General features: G+C 40.2%; 1 protein-coding gene across 2 annotated transcripts in view; it reads right to left on the bottom strand.

Moving 5' to 3' along the window:
* The window catches only part of KCNIP1 (potassium voltage-gated channel interacting protein 1), a 445272-nt gene that overhangs the window by 325653 nt on the left and 93667 nt on the right, over positions 1 to 25952 (bottom strand). Inside the window, exon 1 of one of the 2 annotated variants that reach the window (XM_032992708.2) lies at positions 15804 to 15823. The exons of the other annotated variant lie outside the window; for it this stretch is intronic. The gene's annotated coding sequence lies outside the window, so the exon portion shown is untranslated. Of the gene's footprint in view, positions 1 to 15803; positions 15824 to 25952 lie in introns of those variants that run through there. 2 annotated transcript variants of the gene reach the window in all.

Raw genomic sequence — 25952 nt, 5'->3', positions numbered from 1 at the left:
ACTCTCCTCTGTGAGATCTAAGCATGTATTTCAATTGAAGCTCAAAAAATAACTCACCACAGCTGTACAAGAAAACAGCACGCAACCCGTTAATACCTGCCTCAACAAGAAGAGAGATGAGAGAACATTCCTGCTTACATATCCGCAATGAGAGATCGGTCCTCCCCATCTGAAGGAGCTGTGACACAAAACACAACTAAAAGAGCACATTTGGGGAGAAAAATGAAAACGCAGAAAAAACTAAGATGTTTTATGAATTCCTCTAAGGTTGCTGGGAGACTCTGAATGAAAAATAACCCTAAAATGTAAAGATTGCTTCTGTGTATTCCAGTGAAATATCCACACTTTTTTCTCTGCAACTCCTGTTGCCTTATTTCCTTCTATTTTAATCAAGGCATAGGAAAAAATGATTTAGAACACCATAACTCCAAAGAAAGAATCACTAACTCAGGACAGCATCCCTTGATATTTCCAACTTCTCCCCCGCATGCTTTTAAAGTGCCACTCCATCAGAAAGCCAGTTACTCCCCAGCCCTGACCCAGAGCTGCCCTGGCTGAGGCACCCAGTGCAATTCCCCACTTTCAGCTGCCAGCGGAGCCCTCGGAGATTCAAAGGCCGCGCATTACAGTGTGGGGCTTCTCGGAACACATCACCATAATTGGCTTGACTGAAAAGGGTAAGCTGCCTACAAATGGCTGCCTCAATGTTTTATATTTTAGGTATCGTGCACACCATATACATCAAGTGGGAGAGCTGCATCAGGTTATAGATTCAGCCTTAAGGAGAGAAAAAAAACCACCCAAAACTAAAACTGTTTCCAGCCTGTGACTTTTAATTAGTCAGTTATTTTGGCTGTTGTATGTTGGTGTAACATCACTGGTTTCAGAGCCGATCTCTTCCAGTTAATAATCTGACCATATGATCTGAGAATGATGACTTCCCACCATCTGCTAAATTTCTATGTTTCTGCTGATAAATATACCGAAAATTGCAGTATTTTCCACTTGGTAGGGCACTGAGAATGGACTGGTCTTTGCCAGCATGCCATGACGAGAGCTCAGAAAAAAAATATCTCTACTTCCATTTCCCACTGCCAGACTAAGAGGTACCCACTACGTCAGGCTTCCTCCCTGCCTCAACCACTGACCTGTGCCAAACCACCACTACTGCTCACCGCCACCTCCCCCATTTCTTGATTCATTCAGCACTGACAGTTCTCGCAAAGAGCCTGAGAATCTGTTTCCCAGCCTGATGAGGGAGCACAGTTTATTCTGCTTCCTAGAATGTAGTCCAATCCCAACCCAGGGACTTACTCGTGCACAGGGGCTCAGGGACCACCCACCCCTGATTTCCAGACCAAGCCAGATGGCCTAAGGAGGGTGGTGATGAGACATCCATCCCCACAGCTCATGCATTGACCACTGTCATCAATACTTTCCTGCTTTTTATTTAAGTCCTCAACGTCTTACACTGCAAATCTGTTCTTTCATGTATCCGTCCCATTTTATTTCATAACAAGGTACTGATTTTCATGGCATCTTTGTCAAAGTCTGCCCTGTGTGCTTCCTGAGGGGTACAGCAGGCACTCTGCAGAGAGACACTGTCTCTTGGAGGGTGCTGGGTTTCACATCTCAGCCACAGCAACAACTCTATATAAATGTCAGGTCCTATATTTTAGGAGATTAGAAGCAAGTTACATCATAATCTTACTGGTGTAGAAAGGTTACAGAGGAGGAAAGACAAGACTGAACCAGAACTCAAGAAATAAGCAACATTTAAAAAAAAAAATAAAATCAGAATAGCTGAGGGGTGTTTTATTTCTGTTCTATGTCCTTGTTGAGATAATTTACTGAGTTATTTAAAATAGTTCACCATCAAATTCTGCATTAATCTCCTAACCTTGCTGTTCTCCAAAGGATTATAAAATTATTATGGCTATTGAAGGCAGTCCTGTAGATGCAGAATTTCAAGAGGACTGGATAATTGTATAACTGTGAGCATAGATAGTTATGCAAGATGAAGTAATGAGGTCAACAAAATATTGCACTTCAAGGCACACGTTAGAGGGGTCAAGAAGGAATTAAACTCTCTGTACAGGTTTGCAAACCTAGCTACACTTTTTTCTGAGACAGAAGATACTGTCTTCTGTAGGAGAAAAGATGAGTTTGCTGCTCCTACACATTGTTTTTTTTGAGTCAGCTAACCACTAAATCCCATTGGGTTTAGGAGGCAACACACAAGGAGGACAAAATATCCCCAGCTGGTGAGCTCCTTTGTTAAGGAAAAGCTGATCTACAGAAACACATTTAACTCTTCCCCATCCCCACCCCCCCAGTCAGCTGCTGTAAATCATCCCACTAAGGATTGCCAGATATCATCTAAGGTTTTCTTTAAACTTCCTTAAAGTACTGTAGCTGGGAGCTCTCCTGCTGCCTGCAACGCTGTGTTGGGGGCTGTGATCACGCTGACACTTTCCAGCTCCGTGCTTGGGGATGGTAAAATAACGAGTACGAACCAAGTCTGAACCACGGCAGAGCTGCCAGGGGGCTGGGGCTCAGCACTGGGACGTGTCCTGACAGGCTGCTCCTTGCACCCAGGGGACCACAGCCGTGTCCAGGGGCAGCATCCTTATTTTTATGTATATGCTTATATAAAGGTACATATTTGTATAATACACACAACTTCCATGTAATTGGCCTTTTTTGGTCCCCAACTGTAACTATGGCCTTATACAAATCCTTGCCTGAGAATACTTTGGTCAGGACATGATATTTTTGTGAATACTTTTAAGGCTTCAAACAGACTTGATACCTTGTCAAAGATGTCTATCTTGGAGCAAACACCTACATAAGAAATTACTTTTAACACAGACAATAAATGACAGAGATGACAGTGAGCCAAAACCACATGTTTATCTGCAGACTCACTGGCCCAGCCAGTCTACCTGGCATGGTGGGTATTAAATCAGCTCTGGTTCTTACAGGTGCTACCTAAAGGATTTCTGAAATAATCACAGCAGTCATGTAGCAGCCCTATCCCACTGTGCTAGAACATACTTGGAAATGATAAAGGCTTTCCATGAAAGACTATTAAAACAGCCTTTTTTTCAAAAGCAATATTGCCTAAAAATTGGGCATCTTTTATAGAACAAAATTATTTGTCTCTTTCTTCCATTGAGGAAAAAACAAGCATGCAAACAAGGGAAAACACAGGCAGGAAAGGAAAAACACACACAAAAAAATGTCAAAACTCAGATGCTTATGTCTGATCACACATGGACCTTCATAAGAGATTCTACTAGCTTTGTAAAATGCATTTGAGAGGAGAGAAAAGCAGCAGCATTCTCTGACCTGCTCTATAAAAAAGAAACTATTCTTCAGACAGAAAAGTCCCTCTCCAGCTCACAGTGCTGCTGCTCCCCTGGGACAAGACCCGCCCCCCGTGTCCAAATTTGCTAAACTAGAGAACTTCCTCAGCCCAACGTTCACGTGAAGGTGCAAACCCCTTCGTACAGCCATGGAATGCAAGTATGAGGCTTAACCTTAGTTCTGAACGCAAACCTGCACCCGCGCTCCCCTGGGACTCACCCAGCAGCCGCCCTGCTTCCCCCGGGCCAGGCAGCAGAAAGGGCCAGCACTGCACACCAGCCAAAAACCAAACTCTGCTTCGTGTCACTGGGGTATGGGAGAGATTAACCGCCTCCCTACTGATATTATTTATCATAAATAAGCCTCAACGATGCTTTCCAACCTTGTCACCAGAAAAGGCAACTTCACCTTCAAATCTCTTACAGGGGATTGGAAAGAGGCCAGTCCTGAGCACTCATACAGCAATGCTCTTCAATAAGATGCATGCAGAATAAAGATATTCAACCAATCAAAAAGCACCACAGAAGTTTATGTAGATAGATTAATGGACGTATAATATGATATAGACAGATAAAAGTATTATAATTAACTTCTCCAAGGTCAGCCCTCTTGGGCACCTAAAGGCACTGTTGTTCCAGCCTGTGCTGGCGTTGCTCGGTGTACGTGGCAGCCGCACTCACTGCTTTGTTTCAGACAATGTGGACTGGGTGTTCACACATGAACTGTGGGTTGTCCATAAACTCATCTCAAGCAAGGCAAGCACTTAACATCATTATGGCAGGCAGCGATACTTTCTGGTAATATGTTTTAGTAACTGAAACGTGTTTTTAAACACTTACTGGGCAGAAGGAAAAAGAGCACATGGTTCCAGCCCTGACAAAAGCGTAAGTCACGCTGGACATCAGGCAGCTTCACAGACAGATCCCAGTCACTGCAGAATAAACACCTCCAGAACCCATCACTGCCCGAGGATCCCTCACACTTACTCTGCGGCTCACTGTCTATAGCCCCAGGGCAGCCTCTCACTAGAGGTACCTTTGCTTATCCACATGTAAAATGTTGGTTAGGGAGGTCTTTCCCTAACTGTTGTTTGTTGAATGATCTGTGCTAATTTACTCTAACTACCCATTCTACTTCAAATATGAGTACAATGCAGCAACATGATGGGCACAGAGTATGAGCATATCAGTTATTTTATTAACTAACAGTAGTATTAAGGTAAAGAAAAAGTTTTAAATGCACAGATAACTTCTTTTTAAGAGATGGTATTTCAACAGTTTTACACTATCTTTTAGAAACATCATTAAAAGACAATTTCACACTTTTCTTGTCAATTTGGAACTTCAGAGAATATAACAGCAGCAGTGGAATAAAGATTTTGATACCAGGAAGAGTTTTGCCTCCATGGATGTATAATTTAAACTGCCAGACTTCAGGAACATTTATGATACAAAACATAGTCAGTCAGTAATAATCGTGTCCCTCAAGACATCTACTAATTTGTTTTATTGCCTTTTTATTTTTGTCCCCTTTCATTTTCTGAAATATAATCATAGTTCAGTGACTTCATCTGCAAGGAACCCAGCAACAAAGCTTCTGCTGTAATGATGTACAACAAATGAATCACAATTCCTTAATCACCCTGTTCCCTTTATTGTTGCCTCATTTGAATTCATGGATTCCCCAAAAAGTTCAATTATATTTGTAATTTCTTTACAAAAATTACACAGATAAAGAACTGAAAGCATGATGGTCCCTACACTTTCTGAAAAATAAAGCAAAAATAAAAAATAATCATAAGTTACTGAAAAAAATAGAGCCTATATTTTCAGACATCAAAGCTTTCTGCATCCTCAGAGGAAGAAGAAATGGCACTGAAGAACTACGTGGTTTTCTCTGCCCCGTGATTCTACACAGTGCGCAAAAGCAACCTTCCCCACTGGAGAGTAAGACCAAAGGTGCTCTTACAAAAGAATTATGAGATAAGATTGGAATTACAGTAGGAGTTTTTTATTCCCGTTTAAGACTTGTTAATGGCTAACAATATACTCCCTAGTGAGAGGAATCAACACCCTGGACGTAGAATTGCCACACGAGCAGCCAGACACACGTGGCTGCAGGGCCTCATTATTGGATGAAGAATCACCTTGAAAGTAATTTCTTCATATTTGCATGGAAGAAAACACTTGTATAGGCTTTTTTTTTTTTTTTTTTCCTCCTCCTTATTGTCTCTTGCTGTCACGATGATAAGAACAGTAATGAAATTCCCCTGTGCTGTACCTCAGAAACTGCCTTTTCTCTTGAAGGACACATTCCTGCCTGATAGCTTTGATCTTCCTTGTGAATCTTTCTGGTTCAGAGCATGTCCCATGCCTCTTTTACTTCAGTATCCTCATGAGATCCCAAGATAAAAGGCCAGTTTCTGCCATACCCTCCAAAAGACTTTCTGCATGTCTCAGGAGACAGTTCTTAAGCATTTCTAATGGATCTACTATCCCAGGGACTTTCAGGAGCGAGCGGAGTTCCAGCCCCTTCCCCTATGCCATAGCAAATCACTCAGAAGCGGGGCTGAGCAGGCTCGGCAGGACCTGCAAAGCCTGTCAAAGGTTTGAGGAGCGAGACCCTGGTTCTAGAGCACAAGCAAATGCCACATAACAAATTCCCTCAATCTGCTCAGAAGATAAAATGAGAGAAACTGGTATGGACCTGTTCTTCCTTTGAGATAATCATCCTCAATTTCAACCAGTCCATTTTCACATTTCGGGTTTCCAGTCCACATCCCCAAAAGTAATTTGCACAATAAAAACCTGGCAAACAGATGTTGTTCCATGTGATCAGAGCACACAAATGCTGTTTGTACATATAAATGACTTTTTCCTATCCCCAGAAAATTGACACACTAAAAGGAAAATGATTTATCTCTAGGCAAGTCAAGAGACATCAAGAATAAATATTTAATCACGCAACTAACTTTAAAAACAAGAGGATCTTAGAAAGTTTAAAAAAAAAAAAAAGTAAAAAGAATCCTTACCTGAATTAGGACCGTTGTACTTAAATTGGATTCTAATACTCTATTCCTACATTGAAATCACTTGAAAATTTGGCTAAGAAGCTAAGGCCATGTCCCCATCTTACTGATGCTCTTGTAAATCCACTAACACCAGAGGAGTTAGTCTAGATCTTCACCTAAGGAATGGTAATTTTGACCCGCATTTGTGTCAGTTTTGTTGGAAGACATGCCTTGGAGAGGTCATCTCTTTCTCTCATTTAATTATCTATTCATTTTTTTAGGAGAACAGTGTAAAATCCCACCAGTTGGAATTTCAGGGTATTCTCTCCCTATTGGGAGAGGAAAAGACTTTACACACACATTTATGTAATTATTTCCCATAAGCTCTATGCAAATCCAAAGCTTTCATGTATGGAAGGTGAGGAAATGTTGTGCTTCCAAAGCAACCGCACCAGATTTAATTTTGCAGAAGCAATTAATTTTAAACTTGAGAACAAGAGAATTTAATTCTTCTTCTAACAGACAGTAATGCTGTTTTAAATATATACACAGGCATTTAGATATTAAATGTGCACTAGAATAACAGTAACTAATGAATAATAATTTTCACTTTGCTCTCATTTTTCCCGTGGCTTTGACTTTCAGCCCCGTGTGGTCCAACTGCACTCCCAAGGTCAGAGGGAAAGTGGCAGAAACTGCTCTGTGCTGAAACTATGAATGCTGTCCATTCTACAAACCCAGCACTATGCCCTGCTCCTGTAGCTTCACATGGATTCAAAATTCAAAGCTATAAACCACAAATCTTGGGAGATTTTTGTAGAAAATTCTTGGATTTATAACTAAGCCTTTTCAATTTACAAGCTGCTAACAAGAAAAGGTATGATGATACACAAACTTCCAAGCAAGTGTCGAGTTGGCAGAACTTAAAGAGGAGCAGGAACGATCAGGGAAAGCCAGACTTGCTGCCCAAGAAGCTTCAAACTGATGGCAAAAGTAGCTTAAAACTTATAGAAGTGCAGTAGGAACCAGTCCTAGGCCTGCGCAGCAGCAGTGACTTTAGGCTCAGTGCTGATCCACCCTTCAAAAACTGTATGACTGCCAGCCCAGCAGGCTAATCCCTTCTTGGATTAAAATTATTTAACCCATTCTGGGCAAAGTGAAATAATTTGCCACTGCATCTTTGAGAAAATATCCATGTCCCATACAAATACATCTCCATAACTTTGGTCTCATTTTCAGCTTCTAACAATGTAGCTGCTTCTCAAAGGGCTGGGTCCCCATGGTCCTTAATGTCAGTGGCAGCAGCTCAGGCCCCTCTCTGCACCCGCTGCCAGTCCCAGCTGAGGACCACCAGCTCCCACTGTGAGCAAGTCCACAGGGAAGGACAAGAAATAACCTCAAGATTATTTCCACAATTTACTGATATGTTAACTGGCATGGTAACTTTAATTTACTGATATGGTAACGTGGGGAAGGACGCCCCAAAAGCAGAAGGGAATACATGTGAATGAGAGCCAGAAAGAAACACCCTGATGGCTGCTCAAGCATACGGGGGTTACAAAATGCTGTTTTGCTCAAGCTTAAGTGGCATGACTAAAACCAAATCTCTTATCAATCCCTTCCCATTCCTTTCCCCTGTGGTGATGCTGCTCCAGATGCTGACTCCATGTTGGTGCTCAGGCTGACTTGACTGGAAGAAAAATTTTCTGCCAAAAATTGTGTGTAGAGGGGTGGGGGTAAGTACTCATGGGACCCGATGGTAACTGCCTATCTTTTTCTTATTTCTCAGGTAACTTCTTTTCCTCATCTATTGCAGAATCAACTGAGCACCTTCATCTTCAGATTGCATTCAATTCCCAGAAGGCGGATAAGCATTCAGAATAGCTCAGATGCCAGCAACAATTTAAATATAACCTGCTCACTTAGGTGATCAGCAGACTTCCAGATATATAAGAATCCATATTGAGAATCTAATTGTATATAACTGCTTTGAAATGCAATATCAAATTTGATATTAAAATAGCAAAATGGGGATTCAAACACAAAAGTAGCTCTTTTTACATGCATGAGTATCCAGTCAGGCATATAGAATTATCCTAAATTGTGCTTATATTAAAAAAAGTTAGGTCTTCTATATCTAGTAATAAGATAAAAGTATCAAAATAGAACTACTCACTGGTTTATATGCCTGAAACTTCTGTGAAAAAATGTAATACACAGGGTAGTTTTCAAAACCAGATTGATTGTAAGAGGATCTGCAAAAAGAGCAGCTGTTCTCTTATGAGTAAGATTAACTTTGTGAGAGCATGCCTATTTTTGCCCAATTGGGTAAATTAAAGGTGTTTCACTGGAAGACTAAACATTCACAGTAACAATCTGAATTAGTGTGAATTTTTGCAACAGGAAATTCTCCTGTGCAAAATTTTGTGGTTTGTTGTGTACAAATAATGCCTGTATAGACATGCAGAAAGCCTGTAAACCATGGAATAGGTTTTAAACCCCCCTGAATCCCTGGTCCAGCACATCTGCTTTATGGACCTAAATATAAAGAATATAACAGCACTCAAGCCATTTCACTGTGATTTCTGTAATTCCACCTAGATTTCAAAGAGTTATTATTTAAAATTACCCATTTGTCATTTAAGCCCCAAATACAGCTAATAGCAGATTATACTTAAAATTGTTCTAACAGGCCTGACTCCCACACAATGAACATCGCAACACAGAATGGGAACCTGGAGGGAATTTGTTTCCCAGATAGAAAAGTTTAGACTGTGAAGCTGCACAAAGCGAATAACCAAGCATTTGCAAGTGGAATAACATTTTCTCCCAACAGAAATCTACTTAGAGAGTAGTCTACCGGAATGAGGTAGAAGATTAACCTATATCCCTTCAATTTCTACTTCGGCATGGCTCTTTTCTTCTTGGCTGACTGTTCACTGGCAGTGTGGAAATTCACAGCAGAAGGATAAAGAGCACCAAAAAAATTCCAAATTGTCCTGTGACTTTGCTACTGTGCTGCTTCTGGACCATCCCTGAAGGTTTTCATCTTCAACCTTGCTTTTACATCATGAAGTTACAGTATTAAAATTATTCACCCCCCCTTCTTTGCTATCACACCTTGCACACTTGTAAATAAGCACATATCTTCATATCTCCCAGCACCCTCTGTCTCTTACTGACTTCTGTTTTAATGATGTGTTTCTACTACTTCTATGACACTACGCACTTTTTCTAGCAAATGAGAATTACACTTCTGCACGATTCTTCATAAGATCACAGCACAGAAATTTGGTTGTAGAAGAGACCCTAGACAAATCTACTTAAACTCTTCTCCTCTATGTGAAACCAACCCCTTAAGAATTATTTCTATCAATCTTTTATTTCACCCCAGACAAATGGCATTTCTAAAAATGATATGAAGACAACAGCAAAACTATTCATAATTATTACATGATATACAATATGGAAAAAGGAATCTATGCACTTGAAACCTACCTGTTACCTGTGCCAGCACCTGAGCCGCTACATCCCTTTCTTCCGTGCACCACAACTGCTATAGCTTAAGGTTATATGAAAGTACTTAGCAAATATTAATAAGGCAATGAAAAACTGAAAGGCAACATTTTGGCATGTCCACTTTCCCCATATGTAAGAGAGGAACAGCAACTGCTTGTTAAAAACATTTGCTAAAGTATAAGTAGCCTGTGTTACTGTGCCTCCCAGCACCTTCACCAGACTGTTCCCATTTATTTCATACTAGCAATTCTCAATAATAAATTATCTGATTTAGTTCAAAACCTCTGTGAAGACTTATCCCCCAGGTTTTCATACGCTGCTTCTCTTAACAACACACCATTCTTTTGCAAACTCCCTGTGTGTCTCCAGGTTTGGCATGCTTCACTCAGGAGACTAAAATTATTGCAGAGTAAACAGTGTTGATCATGAAACTACAATCACTCTGTTGGCACCTGCCTTATATTGTGCTCATACAAACGCATACTGAGAACCACTGCTAGAAAACCCTCTAATTCTCAAACCCCATTTTTACTTGCCCTCAGCAATAAAAAATTACATTTTTCAGTGATGCTCTTCCTTTACTGCTTGTACAGAGGACATTTGTCTCCTTGTGTACGGGATTCTTGCCGTCCTCGCCTCCATCATCCTACTTACCTACCGATCCATCCATTCATTTTCCAACCTCCAGTGTCCCTTCTGTGGCCCAGGCATAACCACTCAGGGCAGGTACAACAGCCTTAAACCCTCTCCAGGAGCCCTGCTTGACACATTAGGAGGCAACTCCCAGGCAGCCTCTATTCTGGCAGCTCCGTACTTTTAATTCCTGAATGACCAAGCTGTCATGAAGCACATGACTCAGAGTGTTTCCTATGAGGGAATTCCAGGAGCACCTGCTCAGCTGTGTTTCTAACATAACATGTCCAAGCAAAGACTGTTGATGTTAAACCAGATTCAAGACTATATTCAAGGTTGTATTTAGAGAATATCAACAAAGCTAAAGAAACCTGTCTGACTCTGCCTTGAACACACAGATGAGGTTACCTATCCATTATCCTACCTGTATAAACATTTGATCCACTGCAGGGCTTTGCAGAAGTTAGGCTCAACATCCTAAAGCTATTCCGCTTCCTGAAGCCATTCAATAGCTCTTAGGAAGGGGCACAGTGGAGAGTTCAGAGGTACCGGTGTGAACCCAGGATCTAACTTTCATGCATTACAGCAGAAATATATTAACTTTCATTATTTTTCTTTTCTTTGAAAGGAAGATAAGGGTAGCTACTTGAATACTAGATTTTCTATGATTTCATAAAAGGTACTTCAACAAAAAAAACACCAAAAAAACACCTCTAGACTTTGCCCCAAGCTACAACAAACTATTTAGTTTTTCCTTCAACTGATGAATAAAGTTCAACGTCTCCTTCTGCAGATTTTACCAGGTGGAACATCAAAGAACAATGTTCCTCCTTTTCTGTGTGTGAAAACATTTGGTTTCCTCACATTTTTACCAGGTACAAAAATAATTCAAAGCATACATCAGTACAGCACTTTAGCCAGGACCAACACAGATGAAGTGAAACATTTCAATATAATTTACAACAAAGAAAAATTCAAAAAGATTACCTGTCATCCAAGACATGAACATTATGACAGTCAAAAACACACTGTTACAGGGAAGTATTCTTGAACTATGAGAAACAGATTTAGATTTTTACTTACATAGTCACATTTTAATTTGAAGCTTTGGGTAGGCTGTTTTAAAAGATGCATGTAATAAAACCTGAAGGCAAAAATGGTTCAGAACTAATCTCAAACTATGAATTTTAGAAGCTTTTGGATTTGAGTTTGCTAATATGACCAGTATAATGAATACTTTTATATATGAATAGCATCGTGGGCTATCAATAGCTCATCCAGGCTACAAAAGGAGAAAAGAGACAACCTAGAAGCATCTCCAGAGTTGTCTTCACTGTTGTCTAGAGCCTTTTCTCTTGATATCTCTCTTCTTTGCAATGATGAGGTCTGTGTTATTAACAGGAAATATAAGTTTTAAGAGTAATTATATGAATACAAGAAGAGATGTCATGACCTCAAACAGATAAAATATGCAGAAACTGCCCAACAGAAGGAAATATTTGCCAGAGTACAGACAAAAAGCCCATTCTCAGGCTCCAATAAGTATTTACCACATGCCAAGAATGGTTTGCACCTATAGTCTCAAACATAGACATCTCTGTTGCCACAATGAAAGCTTACACTGCATTTCATGGACAGAAGATCACTGTAAACTACAGAAATACCCCAATGATTGATTGGTCCAACCAGAGACCAGCCCAGAGAGAAAGATTTCATATTTCTGCTAGGAGGACAAATTACAAGCATAGACCTGCCATTAGTCACCAACAGACATTTCCAGTACAATAAAAATCTACCACTAATAGTCTAGTCACTGAAAAATAATCTGGTTTATTGCTGCTTTCAATTTGGATGAGTTAAGCTGCAACAAGGTACACAGTCTAGTACGTTGGGTTGCTGTGTATGTACACCCTCTTTCTAAACATAAGTCTCTTAATGTCTCCTAGTTTGGGGTGAAAACAATTAAAAGAATCCAGCAGGATACGGTCCTTCTCACCTGTCCCACGTACAAGTTCAAATAAATCAGTCTATTACCTTTTAGAAAAGGTGAAGCAAATAGACTAGTAGACATGAACTGATCAATAGCTGAAGTCAGGATGTGATATTCTGGAGGGATCTATCAGCTCCAACCTGTTCATGGTTGAGTTTGTTAACTTTTTTCATTCTACTTTCACAGTTCATGATTGAATTCACTATTGCCCAGGTCCAAAGAGAGCCCAGCACATAAGAGCAGGTAGCAGCAGCAGCATGCAGAACAACACATCCCTGAGGTGGAAGAGACCCCCAATAGCTACACAGTTACAAACACAAATCCTAACACCACTTCTGGCATGAAACAGAGCAAATCTTAGACTGTCACTAGAAACAAGCTTCTTGAAAACCCAAGGTATTTCCTTGACAACAGCTTTGTGTGAATTGCAATAAGAAAGCATCTTCAGCAAACATTTTCCTGTCAGTATTGAAGCCCAAAGTTTGCAACACCATGTTTGTTCTCTAATCAAAGGTGAGAGTTGATTTCCAATGTCAACGCTGAAAGAAAAGCAAGGCTAAGCAAGCAATTTACAAAAGAAAGAAATAAGATTGTTAAAGTTCTCTTGCTTTTAATTACTCAAGATATCAAAGCCAAAGGGAATTTTGCTTCACATTTCACCCAAAACTTTGCTGAGATTTACAATCTCTCAGCCCCTTTCTGGCACACATGTAAAAGAAAAGAGGGAGTTTACAAGGAGACAACAGTTCACAATATTTGTATTTTAGCGCTGTCAAGCCCTACTCTTCTGAGGAAGTCTTTCCTGGTTTTCCCACAGAATACCTGGCTACACAGAGGCATCACATTATGTACTGTAATATTTTTGTAGATAGCTGCTGTGCTGTTAACTCCTGTAAGACATAAAAGTAAATGAAAAGCTAAAATCTTGGAAGAAGAGATGTAAACATTGCTACGCATTGAAGCATTTACTTATTTTTAAGTCAGACAAAGTCTCTGTATCAAATATAATCAGAGAACGTTGTGCATATGATGGATTTAAATAAGCAAGGTTTTACTCTTTCATGCACTACTAATATGCACTAACAGGCAAGTAAAGAAAGCTTCTCAGTATTTCCTTTAAAAAATAAAAAAATTATTAAATTTGAGGTGTAAATGACCACGCTAGAAGGCACCTGTCCTCGTACAGAGTATTTTCTTGGCAACCACTGAGAAAAACCATCCAGGCTGCACTGCAGTACAAGGCAGGGAAGACTGCATCACCAACATAAAGCAATTCTTTACATCTGCTCAGCTGAGGTGTCCTTGCAGCTCTGTGCTTTGTTAAAGGGAATTACAAATTTGCAACCAGGTAGTTTTCATCCAAGTTATAAATGTTCAAAAAAAAAAATCTCATCTTTTACATGCTCAGTAGAGACTAGTTACAGTTAATTAATTCCTGTGCTTGTGTGTTCTTCCACACCAGATGGCATGGTGAGCTATTCAAGCACTCCCAAACAGGACATTTTTTGGCAAGTTCCTGATGGAGACTGGACACCACTGGCAGTTTGGCAACAGCTTCGTACCGCTATGAACAATGAATAAATAACGCTGACAGGCTCAGCTGTTCCTCTGTTCCAGGAAACGTGCTTCCGTCTTGATAAACCAGCTTAGTGAGCATAATAAAAATGCAGATCCAAAGAAGCTTGGACTGGATGTTTATCCATAACCTCAGAATATGCAGCCTTTCTCCAGCAGAAGCCATTTCGATGGAAATTCCAGCAAGACACCATTACAGATGAATAGTCTGGTTTTAGATCTAACCACCACTCAAAGTGAAAAATCACTTTGGCACGTGTGTCTTCTGTATATTTCATGGGAAATGAGGTATCCATTTCACAGATAAAACTGCACATATCAAGATCTATATTAAGCCTTTATAATGTTCTTGGTAAAGGTGACTAACAGCTAAACTTGGAGAGCACGTAAAATAGGGCAGAATATTGAACTGCCAAAAAATCAGTGTTCTATAATTTTTCTGCAGAAAAGTCAAATCTGTATCAGGGAAAAAAAGGACAATTTATGCAAATAGCTGTTGAAAATAGTCAGGAATTATTAAAGGGAGAGGAATTTGGTTCAAGCCATCTATTTTGCAGGTTTCTTGTGTGCCTCTACTCGCACGCTCCCCTCAGATGTTTTTCTTTTCATCTTTAAACGAAGAACATCTACTTATTTCCAGTTCTCTGCCACAGAGTTATATACACTGCTTTGCATTCAGCAGAGGCCACAGGGGAGCTGGCAAATGATCTTCCTGGATTTTTTGCATATCAGGAGTAGGAAGAAGAGTACTTGCAAAAAAAAAAAAAAGGAGAATATTCTGGCTGTAGAGCTTCATGGAACTTCCCGTCAAGTTAGAGTGACCTCCTCTGTTAAATTTAACTGAAGTCAGATCTGGCCTTATTGAACATGAGCAAAAGTCTGTCACAGCTGGTTTCCAAACATCTGTGAAAAGGGGCTTCCATGCTGAAAGCTGCATCTTCAAATAAAAGTGCCTCAAACAACAGCCCCCTGCCGCAAACAGAACAGGCTGAACTTGTTAAGAGCCACCTCTGACTCACGCATCAGTAAAAACTCAGCATCCTTGCAGCCAGAGTTGGTTAAATATTTATTGCCTGGCAATTTTAGCCCTTGCTTACATGTTATCTGCTAAGAGATATAAGAAATATGTTTATATCTTTTTTTTTTTTCATGAGCTGAAAAATCTCATATTTATCCAGACTTCCTGTTCATATTTAGAGTAGTTTTATACAGGTTAATTATAATGACTCCTAAGAGTTACCTCTGATTTCATCACTGACTGAGAGACAGACTCAAGCATAGTTCCCAAACCCTCCCCTATGAAGAACGTATGGCTGCTGCTGCAATGCCAACCTCAGTCACAGCCCTAGGCTGTAACCTCATCTCTTAATGCTTAAGAAACTGCCTTTTCATAACACAGTTTTTGGGGTATCATACAACATATTCAAGAAGCAGCAGGAGATAAAGCTGGAACAATAAATGATAGAATATTTTAAGCCTTACTATTGCCAGTGTTTCACATTGTTGCCAAGATATGGCTATTCTCAACAAATCAGGAGGACATCAGTCATAACCATGGCTGTGCTCCCAGCTAGCCATCCACTAGGAAGAAGAACGGCCCCTCAGCTCTTGCTTGTTGCAGCATTATTCAGGGTAGAGGAGACGGCTCCTGCTGCACTGCTGAAACCCAGCCTGGCTGTGAAAACACAGTTACTCCATGAGGCTCACCTGGACTGTGTTCCTCCTGGTGGGAAAGGCGGAGGCTCAGACTTTCTTTAGGCTGTGCAACGGGCAGCGAGCCGCACCAGAGCCGCCTGGAGTGCGGCAAGGATGGCCCCAGCCAGCGGTGCTGAGGGAGCACAGAGCAGGGTAAGGACAGACATCCAACAGAGCGTCGGTTGTTGGAAGAGGAGAACAGAAATAACTGGTTCTCTAGGACAGACAAAGGCAGGTTTGCACTACCAGAAAGCAGCTTCCCTAACACATACGTACATAGAGCCCAGAAAGCATTGCACCTTTGCAGAAAATAGAAATGTGATTTTCTTTTCTGAGCTGAATTCTGAAGCAAATAGTATTTCCCTGGTGGACAGCAAGTGTCAGTCAGCATTTCCAGCCTCAAGGAACTATCATCTGACTAAATTTGGGGAGACTACAGTCCTTCATTACAATTTTTATTCTCCAGCCTTCCAACTTCACCTCAAAAATAATTTATGAGGTTTGTGGCAGATAAAAACTCCCGTCTTTCAAAAGGAGTTACACCCTTCTGCTAAGAAAGCAGCACTGAAATGGGTCTTTTGGTTCATTTCCTTTTGTAACATTCACCTCATATACATCTCTCTTGACATATGAATAACTAAATTATGCATGACTGAGATGCTTATGATTACTGGATCCAGTTAAAAGTAGATGAGACCCTGTGAGCACAGAAATCTCCGTGCACTAAGGCATCATCTCCCTCCTCTGTTACTATCTGAAACTGGAGTAGACTCTGATTGCATTAAGAGATGAGACCTCTAAGCAAAATTTTGTAGAGTGGAAATCAGAGGAAGGGAAAACACCCAAACAGTTGAGCCTGAAAGAAAAGGAACAAGTAGTGGAACAATTAAAGATCCTAAATAGGTAACAATCACTGGTGAAATTTCAAAATCCTGGAAAATTTAAACAGAGCCCTGGCATCCACAAGGAAAGAAACAGACTCAAGCATAATGGAAACAGAAAATAGCATTTTTTCTTAAGTGTTGCCCTGAAGATATTGATCTCCTAAGTATAATTCAAGTAAACCAGGATGAGAGGGCAAGCTATTAACCTCAGGTTTGCAAGTCTGAAGAATATCACAATCCAAAATACACCTGTTAGGAGGTATGAATATTAAAGATGCCTGCAGAAGGAAGGAGAGCCTGCTGAAGCACTTCTGACTACTCTTGAATTAATGAGCCAAACCAGAACTGTGATACTTTGGCAGCTTTTCATATAAGACAGTAACTGTGCTCAAAGAAGAGACTGCTGACAAATACAGATCTATAGGCAAGGCTGTTTCTGCCTTCAGAAAAAAATCTATGTTGAATGAAAATGTTATAGTGAAAGCAAGGTGAAACTAGATGAGAGACTCAACACTTAGAGAGGAAACTGAAAATCAGAAGGTGGTAAGAGTAAGAATTCGTAAGAGATTTCACAGGTCAAAAGGCAGGGGAAATGCAAAAGAAAGCACTGCACAAGATATAGCAAAAGTACAGCCCCAAATAACATCCATCATTTAAAGACCACTGTACCAAAGCTACAGAAATAACTGTTAAGAAACACGGAGCCCACTAGCAGCAGATGCAACGGAGACCATCCCCCAGGCACAGTGGTAGCGCTGGAGGGACCGCACGGGGGACAGCCAGAGGGACTGCCACCACCAGCCTGAAACAAGAGCCGAGACGATGCCTCAGTACCCTCAGCAGATGATAATACAACAGTATTTGATACAACTCTTTGAATTACCTATCGGTGCTCGTAGTTCAGCTTGAAAATGTAATGGAAATCTGAATGAAAAACCTTATAAACTGGTGAAACTGAAGATTTAAGCTATGGACAGTTCCTATTGAAAGACTGAATGAAAAATAATAGCTACAGTGAAAAGTTATAGATGTGCAGCTAGGTTTGTTATAATTACTGGGAATATCAGGAATAAAAGATTGTGTAGTTTTGGAATTGGTTCAGCGAACAGACACTATGAGACAGAAAACAATTACTCAGTCCTCAAAACAACGTGGAATACGTTTACAAAGTCACAGGAAAACATAAAACCCTGCAGAAAGCCACGAAGGTTGGGAGGACTACTAAAGCAGAACAAAGCCAGCCCATACTAACTCCAACTGGAGCTATACACATGATCAGAGAGCAGCACTACTGGTGTAATTACTGCTTATGTGTCACTGTGTTTCTTAAAGTTAAGAGAGTTTAAAAAGGAATGTGGTCTCAAAACCCTTCAAGCAGCTCTGAAGACCTTGAGTCAGGATTTCCTCACGCTAAATATGCATGTTTCAGATTTACCAAACAGACACAGCAGTTCATGCTCCGAGGCTCATGGGAGCAGTACTTCAGTTCACCATCTCATTTGCAATTTGAAGATTATGCTTATATGCATGAGTTTTGGAAAACTTGGGCCAGATCCTTAGGTTCAAGTGAATATAAACCAGAGACTTCATTCTGGATAATCAAATTCACAGAAAAAGGACATCTGATGTAACCCTTTCAAACACAGCCCTGTTACTGCAGCAAAAAATGACATTTCTCATAGCTGCCAGAGCACAGTCTGCAAAAGGACATCACCATGCACAGTTATGGAAAAAAATAAGCTTTTAGTGGTTTTAATTGGTGTTGGCTTTGTACTTTCAGTTTTCCATTATGAGTGTGAATGAACCCAAAACTTCAAAACAAAATTCTATTGAAATTAATGAGTTCTGCAGGACAAAAAGACTTGCTGAGCTGATATAAAAGTTAGCAAAAATTGTTGGAAACAACACTGAGGTTCAGTTGAAAAGTTAATGAATTTCAGTGAACCCAACTATTATTACAGGTTGAGTTTCTTCATGGCCAAGCAGAACCTCATACAAAGAAAGAGGTATCCTGAATTTCAAGGAGTACAAGATTGGAAGATACTGTGGAAATGATAAGTAGATGATGGCATAACTGTGCCTTCTCACTGTGTGAAGGACTCTGACTACCTTCCTTACCATCCTTGATTTCATTTGTTTATGCCTTCAGGATGAAAGGAACACAAAGGAGGTATAGTACTTGGCATCCCTCTTCATTGTAGCAGAACTGTAATAACTGCTGGAGCCAAATGGAAGAAATTATATATTCATGAAGTACTAAGTCACAAATGAATTATAAAAAATGCCCTGCCTGGCAGCCAAGCATCAGACCGCAGACAGGTGCAATTAGAGGCAGATGAAAGTCACCCAGAGCAGCAGGCAGTGACATCTCTGGGGGTGGTTGGCAGAAGCATGGTTTTATCTAGGACCTCCTCTGGGCAGCTGGGTGGTTTACCCTCTCACATGAGCTTTCTGACCTCTCCTGGCAATAATTAGCAACTTTGTTCAAAACTTTGCAGATGAGAATTCTGCTTTCTTGCTTTTCAGTGGAGAAATTCCTCTTTTGCACCACGTCCAAACTGTGCCAAAGTGAGTGAAAAACAAAACAAATGCAGAAAGTCATGAACAAATCATCCAAGGAGTAAAGCACAGGCACAAAACAACAGAAATCTGAATCTAGTTAGGCAGGTCGCTGCTTTCTTGCACAATCTTCTCCCTGCTGTTCTGGCAGAAGAGAACCATGAAGATTTTCCATCAGTAGTTTTCCACAGAAGCTGTCATTCAGACAATTTTTTACGCTCTAGAAACACACTGCGAGATTGTGGTTGCAATTCTCTGCTGGATGCCTACATTTGGCTGCAGGGCACAGGAGTTCCCGCTGACTCCAGCTGTAACAAGCAGCTCATTACCTGAGGAGTTGGGGTTTATGCAGAGTAGGCTCATCTGTTCCCCATAGTAAAACTTCAAAACTACAGAGCTGTCTGTAGTATTTGCTTTAGGTAGATAAACATTTAGCTATGAATGATTACATGATAGGTACAGACAAGTATTATATTTGCACAGTCAAGAATATTCCCAACTTCTAAGTACTTTTTAGAAAACAAAAAAGAAATCCCAGCAAACCAGGCCACATATTGCTGCATCACCTGTATTTGTGTTCATTAGTCATCTCATTTCTAGCACCTAAGACCTCCTGCACCATCAGCACAGTTCTGTTGCTGCACTAGTGAAAAAAATGTCATTCATTAAACAAAGAACTTTTACTGAGAGATGTAACATACATTGGGGTTTCACATTAACACACCTGATCAGTTGAATTAAGTATCTATTTTTATGGCACATTCAATGGATCAGATAAACAAACAGACACTGAAATGAAAAAAAAAAAAACAAAACTGTAGCAACAACTCCCACCTAAGAATCAATGGAAAAGCATATACAGCTAACAGGCTCCAATCATAACATCAGACAGAAACACCTCCCTAATCTGGCAGGAGCAAAGAAAAATGCAAGTGTGCGTGTGTGCTCATGTTTATGGAGGGTGGGAGAAAACGTATATCCAAAGTCAACCTCCCTTTGGATGCAACAATGGAAACATACTTCTCAGATTTAGTCTTGGACTGAAACAGACCCTGAGATCCAATGTCTCCAGGCTTTGAGAGTTTATAAAACCAAACTGGAAGGTTTGTTTTTAGAAACTTCACATAAAAATGTCTTGATTCTGGCATCTGAAAGACCTGCAGATGCTCAGAAGTCCAGTAAGGATGATGCTCAATCCTGCAAAATCCAGTAAAATAAATTTCCCACTGTCACAAGCTGAAGCTTGAGTGAGGGCAACAGGAGCAGGCTTGAACTGCCACAGGTCGAAGCAGCACTGCAGCCATCACCCCTGTGATAGCTAGTACATTGTTCATCAAAATTCCATTGAAGATAAGGGGGAAGGATGTTGCCACCTGAGCTGTGCAGGGCTAATCCTATTGCTACATTGTGTAGGACTAACTGCAAGCGCTTAGCTAAGCGAACAGGGTACAGAGAGATTGGAGGGGGGGTTGAGGGAAGGAAGCAAGAAGTACGAGGAGTTTGTGATGTGAGGAAGACACAGAGCCTTCATCCTCATCCCCAGGACCACCAGGAGGCAGAGAACGACCCCCTAGCAACGAGGCGCGCAGACGCAGAGTACCCCTCTCGGAGAGACACAGGTACCAGAAGGCGGAGGATATAAAAGACTTTCAGGGAGCGGGCGCGCGCCGTTGGCGGAGTTGAACTCCCCGGCCACCCAGCGCTGTTTTGCTTGTTGCCGCTTGCTGAATAAACAAGTGAAATTTTAATTGGCTTTGACTCCCATATTGGGCAATTTCGGGAAACCAACCTTATAACAACCCCAGCACACTGTGCTCTCCTTACCCAATCTGCAACTGGCCCCTGATCAGCAGCCCTCCTCCAGCTGCAGACAAAAACAATTCACATTGCTCTGGGAACAAGCTGCTACTGCAAATCATGTTGTGTGAGAAGGTCTTGCTATTTTTTTCAACTCATTTTAATAACTCTTGCATTGTAGCTATGCTTGTCTGTACCCATATGTGTAATAAAAAGGGTGTGTGCGTCTGCTGATGGGGACAATGTAAGGCTATATTTGATAATTTGTGCATTCACTTAACAACTTCAATGCTCCCAACTGCCCATGTGCTGTTTTATGTGAGAACATATCATATCTCTATTTTTGCCAATGCAGGAGGTGACAGTGTATTTCCAGCTCTACCTAACCTGAAGCTGGATGCTCCTTCGTGATTTAATTGAGCCACATACTTGAGAAAATGCTTCTACAAAGTGGTCTTGAATCTTAACACCAAACTCTGTAAGCAAGCCTCAAAGAAACCAGCACTTTCAGGAAAGGGGGCAAAACAAACAAAAAAAAAGCAACACTTCCACAAACACTGCTCTACAACTGACAAATACTTTGGACTAAGATAACATTTGAAGTGAAGAATTTTGCTTCTCTATTCAACTGCTTCAAAATGGTTTATTTTAAGAAGGCTGAGTTACTAGGCTCTGACTCGCCACCACTCATCTTTCGCCAAAAGAAGTAGTTGGTTGGAGAAGGTGATGGTCTCCCAATGGAAAAGGTACATTTCACCCTGTAAGAACCTGTCATGGAGCAGACAATCAAGTGCTCAGTGCCCTGTGTGGAGAAGGCCCAAGAAGATTAGTCTCCTACACCTACAAGTAGAGACAATTTCCCCCTCACCTCACCTGCCAACTGTCACTTTGGCAAACTCCACTCAGCAGCCTGACAAGATTTGATGCTCCCATGGCACGTATCTATCTTTCCCTCCAGACAGACCTGTTAGCACCACCATGAATGTGGCTGGCATGCTGTTTTTCTGCAGAAAAACTTAAATTAGGTATTCTTTGGAATAACAACTTTAAGGCATAAGTGAACAAAACAGGATACATTTCTTGCTATGAATCGTCATTTTGGGTTTTTTTCTGAATATAATCCCACAAATCATACAGAAAATAAGTAACATTTGTTTTCACTACATGGATAGTTTACGTGGATAAGCACATTTGTTTTTAACTTAACCTGATTGGTCTATTACATGCTTATTGACTGTGGTAAATTCAGTAATTGACATATAGTCTTAACTTGCTTAAAAGGACATAATTTTTTATGTAATGTATCTCTTATTTGCTGTAGTTTAAGTAAAGACAAAAACATGGAAACACAGAAGAGTTTATAGACTCTGGTAAGTATCAGGTAGGTAAACTGAAGACTGAAAGAATCAAAATAAGGAGCCATTAGAGGTCCCTCTGAGAAGGGAGAAACTAACCAGGCCTTTATTATTATCAAGGCTAAAAAAATTTGTGAACCCAGAGAGAGAAATACGTACATCTGCTTGTATATTTTAAAATACTTATTGTATATTTAAAGAAGTCTGAGCTGTGACTTGCTCTTTCCACTCCGATCTCAAGTCAATGCAGATTCATGCCCCAAAGCCCTGATTACAATGCTTCTGAATCCAAGTCCACCAGTAACTGCCAAGGCCACACGTAGAGATCAAGTGTCAAAACACTGGGTTTCTCTCCCACATTGTTATCAATCATTGTACTTTACTCCTACATGAAATCTTCATGAAATATCTATATTGCACTCACAATAATTACTATCATATATATTACTGCACATCAAAAACTTGGAAATAGTTTTCTTACAATCCAGTTACACTCTTATTTGTGTATAGCAGATCCCTGAACTCTCTGTTCCCAGCTCATGTTCAGAAAGTCAACAACAGTCACTGTGCTTACCAGAGCTATGAAGTATTAGAAGCTTCCCACAATCGCTCCTCTACAATATCAAACAAATCAAAGGCGTCTCAGATTTCTATATTATTATGTCTTAAATAACAACAGGTGGAACGCTAGTTTACAAAAAATTCTTTAGATAGCGTTAGGAGGTATTGCATCTTGAGGTTAAATAGTTCACAAAGATTGCCATACAGTATTTAAGAACAGGTAAAAAAAAAATCCCTTAATATCTTGGGCTCTGCAGCTACATCATATTTTAAGCACTGCAAAAGTTTATGTTCTCTCAGTCTGGCTAAATGTAGCAACATTTAAATGAAGAGCACTCTTTTTTTAACAGAAGCTTTATGTTTTCACACCCGGTTTCTAAATCCAGGTTAACCCAAACACTCTAAATTCTTTCTGTTTAAAAAAGGTCACCATACCTTTGATTTAAAAATCATCTCCAGATACATTTTAAATGACATTTTTAGATGCTAAAAGGCATAATAATTATGAGATCCCCTGTTTGAGGAAATGAGAATATTTTCTATTTTATTTAAATAATTATCTCATTTACAATAATAAAATCATAAACATTCCTGTAAGTGAGCATATTTTGCCAGCCCTAACTCACACTGGTATTTATTGCAGTTCAATGCAGCACATGATCCACTTCCAGTACCGTAATTCATTTGTCGCATTGAATCCCATCATTTTAATCTTCTCTGTCAAATACTGTTAAATACACGCTTTCTTATACATGGTAATTTCTTTGGAGCTTTGTTATTTGCTGATGGTTTCAGAGTAGAATATTTTTAGAAAAGATGTTTTTCTTCCAGATTATGAGATCTACTCTTTCTTAGTAAGAGAAAATTTGACTTCCAGACCCACCCTCACAATTTTCAGTCCTGATTTTAAAATTCATAGTGCCTTCCCATTTCTAAGTATAGAGGTATATACGCAGAAGCTCAGAAAAAGTTAAGCAGGTAGCACATACCAACAGCACTGTGAAGCTAAACTAATAAATGCATAGTCTTGATGTTTTCTCACAAGAACTGAAAAATCCAAAGCAACAAACATGTTGTATTAAGCAAAAAGTGATCTCGTTGCCTCTGCAGACAGCAATGTGGATTCTTGGTGCTCCAGCTCAGGAAGTCAGAGTACTTTTGGGGAAGCAAACCAACCAGGCCTTAAATGTCTACTTTGTTCAGCATTAAATGTTCCCTTTCTCATAATTCAACATCAGGCTGTTTGTGTGGAAAAGCTTACCTTATGGGAAGTGATAGAATCTATTTCCTGGTAAGTCGGTTTTTCAAGGTTTTGCTTTGTTACTTGGTGTGGTTTGTTTTTTTTTTTTTTTTTCTTTCTCCCCTATATAAGCAGCTGTTGGAAGTTGCTTGAAGGTTTAGACTGGCTGGTATCAGTCCGTGAAGGAACGTATGAGGGAGCAGAGAGTAGCGATGGAAGTCAAAGGTGCATGAAATATGCTATTTATGACAATGCTGAACAACAGCAGGGGAGCAGCAGTTTACCCCCAAGGGGTCAGCGTATTCATCTGGAGCTTGGCAGAAACACACACCCAAGCCAGCAGCACCAGTTCACTGAACACCACTGCAGCAGTGACTCCTTGTCCTACTGAAGGAGCAGCTGGTCAGCAGTCTCCAAGGTGGGGAAGAGGGTACACGCACACAGTGGGGGGAGAAAAATACAGGGGGGCAGAAGCGTGGTGGAAGGACAGAGAAGACAGAGCAGATGAGGAGCCCAACAGGAGGACGTGGAAACAGAGGAGGAACATTGGATTTTAGGGCCAGGGGCAGGAATGATCTGTCACCAGAAACAGTAAGTGTATTTTAGCATGAGGGCATCATTATGGTGAAGTAGAAATGGGACTACACAGGGGGCAGAGATGTATGCCAGCACACCAGGAATAAATCACTGCCAGCTCCAGGAGCTGCATAACCACACGGTAATGTATCACACAAACTCATCTGCATCTTAACTGGGTGCTGTAGACTGACCTGACACCATGTATGTCTAGTGCAAGCATCTCTCTAGCAAAGTAGAAATGTCTTAAACCAAGTTTACAAGTTCATTTGAATTGGTTAGTCTTATCCCTTTTTTTTTTTTTTTAACTCATTTTGATTTCCCTTCCTCTTTAAGTAGCACAGTGTCTGAAATTCAGCTTTTAAATGGGAAATAAGTAATCATGAAATCAACAAGAAATACATAACTGCGTAATTACAGTTGATAGACAATATTTAAAGAAAATGCTCAGAAAATGATGTCAACTTTGGTAAAAATCAAGTTAGTTTCAGCAAGTAGCAATTTTTAAAGTAAAAAAAAATAAAAATAGGAAAGGGAGGAAAGCAAGATAAGAATATATGCAAGACTGAAAAAGAAAAATTTGTTTAAAAAGTGATGTTACAATTTCAAGACTAACAGAATACGAGGAGGAAAGGAAGAGAGCCAAAACACCTTTTAAATCTTAAATACAAATTTATGATTGAAACAAATAAAACAATGTATCAGCACTTCCTCAGTCCAGTTCTTTCACATACAATTTGAAAATCACAGTCTTGCAGTCCTGTATAAAGAAGACAACACCAAACATCCATAGGATCTTCAGCACTACAAGTGTTTGCTGTATGTAACCTTGGAAAAAGACCATGAAGTTGCCAACAGAGCTCTTTTGGTTTTTTTTTTAACCTGAAGGACAAGTTCTAAAACTTCCTATTAAATTAGACACTCAATTTCCAAACACAAAACTCAGTGCCATCTCTGATCTGGGCAATGCATAAGTGTGCAAAGAAGTGCTCATGCAACTCCGAAGCAAATTGTAGATGAGAGGAATCTATTGGTGACACTCTGCTCGGATTATGTTCCACCCTTTCCTATCCAATGCCTGACTCGTGGCATCAAAGCATCCCATAGAAATTGAGTTTGTACAAAAAATTCTCTTCCTTCAACCCCTCAGACAATACTGCATCCAAGCAAGCTATGAGGTACAGAGAAA

This window comes from Tyto alba, unplaced genomic scaffold (assembly GCF_018691265.1).
Source record: "Tyto alba isolate M040663 unplaced genomic scaffold, T.alba_DEE_v4.0 Super-Scaffold_17, whole genome shotgun sequence".
Classification (NCBI taxonomy): Eukaryota; Metazoa; Chordata; class Aves; order Strigiformes; family Tytonidae; genus Tyto; species Tyto alba.
Note: the sequence above shows the minus strand (reverse complement) of the source record. Positions and strands in the feature narration are given on the sequence as shown.